The sequence below is a fragment of the Elephantulus edwardii genome, unplaced genomic scaffold (assembly GCF_000299155.1).
Source record: "Elephantulus edwardii isolate Elephantulus edwardi_28Jun2011 unplaced genomic scaffold, EleEdw1.0 scaffold00095, whole genome shotgun sequence".
Taxonomy (NCBI): Eukaryota; Metazoa; Chordata; class Mammalia; order Macroscelidea; family Macroscelididae; genus Elephantulus; species Elephantulus edwardii.
The window spans coordinates 7,015,387-7,020,037 of NW_006399845.1; positions in this window are offsets into that span (position 1 = coordinate 7,015,387).

A 4,651-nucleotide genomic window follows, 5' to 3' on the forward strand; every position below is an offset into this window, starting at 1 on the left:
TCTATGTGTTTCCTATTGCCAAAGGGGCCCTTTAGAGTAGTGAGAGAAGATCTTCACCCTGAAACCTACAGTGTCCCTTTTCAGCAGAAAGTAGCTAAGAGAATACGCCATCCCCTTTTCCTTATGACTCAGGGTGAAGTCTCTCTCAGGAAGGAGTGATAGAGAATGGCAAAGGACACACTGACAAAGGAGATTAATCAGAACTGGCTTTGACAAGCACTGTGATAATGGGACAATTAAAACAGACTTTCAAGGGGGAAAAAGAAAAGAAGAACCAACTTGGGAGGAGAGTAGAGAAAACAGTGCAACAATGAATGAATGAAAACTCAAAATCTCTGTAAATGTTCATTAAAATTAATAAAATTTAATAATTAAAAAAAGAAGATATGGTTTACAATGAAAAGTTAAAAAGGCTTCTCTATTAACTTATTCTACTAACAGCTTCATCTTGTTTGGATCCACATTTAACACCCCTGGCACCAGAAGTTATGAAATAAAGAGATGCATTTCATTGGGAAAGTCTGCAGTTAGAGACCTCTCCAAATTATTGAAGAGTAATGATACCAGTTTGAGGATTAAGGTGTGTCTGATTCAGGCTATGGTGTTTTCGATTCCTTACTATACATCTGAAATCTGGACAGTGAATAAGAATGACAGAAAAAGAATTGACGCCTTTGACCTGTGATGTTGTAGAAGAGCAGTGAACATCCAATGGAAGGTCAAGAGAACGAACAGATATATCTTGGAAAGGGTGCAGAAAGAGAGCTCTTTAGAGGTAAAAATAATGAGGCTTTGCCTCACATACTTTGGGCATGTTGCTAGGAAGACTGTTCCTTGGAGAAGGACATGATGCTGGGAAGTGTAGAGGGTCGCAAAGTAGAAGACTCTTAAGTAGCTAGATTGACAAGGTGACTGCTGCAATGGGCCTGTGTGTGTCAAGAAGTGTGAGGATGGAGCAGGAAAGAACAGGGGTCAGATTTTTTTCATAGGGTCGCTTGAGTTGTATTTGACTTAATCTCATGTAATTTGATCTCATATATAAATAGTTTTTCAAAGAGCACAATGCTTAAGGCAGATTTTTAAGCAAGGACTTGAAAGTAGACAGGAGTAGCCAAGTAGAGTTTGGACAAATTTGCCACTTAGGGAGAGTAAGAACATTCTTTCTTCTGCCCTGTTATCAAAGTTAGTTGAACATCTTGAGTTAGTCTTTCTTCATCAGTTGTGATGAGACAAAAAGATACAAGTAACCGATCCCTCTCGTGTCTGTGCCAGCTCAGGACTGTTCCCCAGTCCTTCTCTGTGTTCCAGATCTCAGCATTTGGGTAATCTACTCATGTAATCTATCCTTCCCTTACAGCACAGATGTGGTGAGGACAACCCTAGAGGGGCCCCAAGCACTCCCACTGGGGCGACAGCAGCTTCACCCGCCTGATCCACTCAGCCTGGCTTGTCATCAGAAAAGCTTTTTCTCCTTGACCCAACATGCCCTCAAATCTCAAAAAATGTTGTCACCAAACCAGAATCTTTCCCTAAAATGAATTTATTGTAATTTCTGTTCTAGCATGTTCTTTTGAAAAATATCAGATCCTATGAAAGTCAATGTCGTCAGTCTCAAAGTTGATTGTGAACAGAATCAGCTGAGAGGTTTGTTAAAAATACAGATGCGCCAATCCCATGCCAAACCTAGCTCCTGTATTTTTAACAAGCTCCACTGATCATCCTGACACACTGCCAGACTTCAGAGCCACTGTTTTTGCAGGCTGGACAGAATAATGAAACATTCCCAATTGGCTGGCAGAAGTCAGGATGTTGCATTTCTTCATCTAATTGTGACCTCCAGTGCAAACCACTTCATTCAGGATCTCAATTTCTCCTTTAAGTGTTGATTGCCCCATTGCAGCTCTGCCCTAGAGTAGAAAGCTCTTGTGGTTGTCTTCCCAACATCTAGTCCCATTCTGGTGGCAGCATCGACATCCTTGGAGGATTACCCTTCTCCCACTGCAAGTATGCTAAAGCAGGAATAGACTTTGAGATGCTCTACTCTACACTGGCCGATGAGTGGGTCCAAAAGCTGAGTTTTATCAAACAGTAGATTTTTCCTCCCAGAAAATGAAATGAATGAAACAGAGACTTTAAATGGTTTGAAATGAGTGATCTGTCAGCTGCTTCCTGCTCCTGGAGCTGTTCTGGTTCCTGGGCTTTCTGAAGCTAAGTACTTTAACTTTTGATCTGCAAACAACTCTCTGTTTCTCTCACTGCTGTCAAGTCAGAAGAATCATCTCACAGCTGACCCTCCAGTGGTGTTCCAAGGCTGTGAATCACTTGAGTGGAGACTGTCCATCATTCTTTGGAGTGGCCACTAGTGGATTTGAAAATGCCAGAGAGGCACCGCCTTTGAGTTAACAGCACAACTCCCTAAGAACTACACGACCAGAGCAAGCAACTCTAAAGATTTCTAATCAAATCTTTTTTTAATGTTTGCTTAAGTGAGCCAGGGTTGATTCTGTTGATTGCCAGCAAGAACTCCTAATGGATTCTCAGAATCAAACCTTTTATAAAAACTTCATTATAATTTTAACAAAAGTTTATAGAGTAGTTGGATTTTCATTCATTCATTCATTGTTGCACATTTTCCTTCTCCCCCCCTTACCCTTCCCTAGTTAACCTTTTTTTAATTTAGATTTTTTCTTTTTTGACACCTTTTCTTCCCTCCCTCCTATATTTATTCACATTTGAAAAAAAAAAGGTGACCTGACAGTGTGGAATTTATTGAACAATATGACTAGGAACACACGCAAGCAAGATCCTGCTGAAGATTATTCAGAAACGAATGGAACAGTACATCAGCAGAGAACTGCCAGATATGAAGCCTGGGTTTACAAGAGGCTGTGATACCAGGGACATAATAGCCAACGTTAGATGGATCTTGGCTGAAAGTAGAGGGTACCAGAGGAATATTTTTGTCTGTGTTTCACTGATTGTGCAAAGGTATTTGACTATATAGATCACAACGAACTGTGACTGACCTTGAGGAAAAAGGGATCACAGAACACTTATTTTGCTCATGTAAAATCTATACTTGGACCAGGAAGCAGTTGTCAGAACAGAGCAGGGAAACATTGCATGGTTCAGAATCAGGGAAGGCATGTGTCAAGGATGCACCCTATCTCCATACCTTTTCAATCTGTATGTGGAACATATCATTAAGGAGGCTGAACTTTACAAGGAGGAATGTAGCATCAGGATTGGACGAAGAGTCACCAAAAATTTGTATTATGCAGATGATACAACTTTGCTTGCTGAAACTGAGAACATGAGGCATTTGCTGCAGAAGGTCAAAGACTGCAGTCTTCAATATGTACTCAAGCTCAATATCAATAAAACAAAGATTCTCACCACTGGATCAAGTGGCAGCTTCATGATAGATGATGAAGAGATTGAGATTGTTAACATCTTCAGCTTGCTTGATTCCACAATCAACACTCTTTGTACCAGCAGCCAGTAAATCAAAAGACAAATTGCAGTGAGGAAGCCTGCTGTCAGGGACCACTCTAGAGTTCTGAAGAGCAACAATGTCAGTAAGGAGACCAGAGTGCACCTGGTCTAGGCCATGATCTTCACAATTACTTGCTATACATCAGAGAGCTGGACAATAAACCAAGGCTGACAGAAGAAGGATTAATGCCTTTGAGTTATGGTGCTGGAGCATAGTGTTGAACATACCATGACTGCCAGGAGAACAAACAGTTCTCTCCAGGGAAGAGTGAAACCAAGCTGCTCCCTGGAGGAAAGAATTTTGAAGCTCCGTCTCACATACTCTGGACACGTGGCCAGGAGGGACCAGTCCTTAGAAAGGGACAACATGCTTGGAAGGCTGAAAGGACCATGCACTAGAGGAAAATAGAGGATGAGATGGATTGACCCATTGACTGGAGAAATGGGATTAGGTTTGTCAAAGATGGTGAGATTGGCTAAGGATAGAGCAGGGTTCTGAGCTAATGTTATATAGATAGCTATGAGCCACAGGCAAATTGACGACACATTATAACAACCCTCCCCCTCTCCCAGCCCACCCGGCAATGCACCCTTGTTTCAAACGGTTGTCATATAAATAATGTCTAATCATGGATTCCTTTTGGACTGTTCTTTCCCTCATCTGTTCTACTATAGTGTTCATCCTCTATGTTCTCATTCCCCATTCTCTACCCACCCGCCTGTTCTATAACAGTGGCATTTTAAGTATTTTTTTCTTTTGTGACTGAGATATTTCACTCAGCATAGTGTTCTACAAACTTCCTCATATTGTGTAATGTTTTATGAGTTTGCTGTTTTCAAATGCTACATAATATTCCATTGTGTTAATGTTGTTGTTATGTGCCGTCGAGACGTTTGCAACTTATAGTGACCCTATGTACAACAGCCCTAAACCCTGCTCTAGCCTGTGCCAATCACACTGCTTCTGACATGCCCATCCCGATTACCCCAGTCACTGAATCAATCCACCTCATAGAGGGTCTTCCCCTCCTGCACTGTCCCTTTACTCTACCCAGCATGATGTCCCTCTCCAAAGACTGTCTCTCCTCGCAACATATCCAAACTATGTCAGACGAAGCCCCAGAATCCTTGCCTCCAAGGAGTAGCCTGGTTTAAC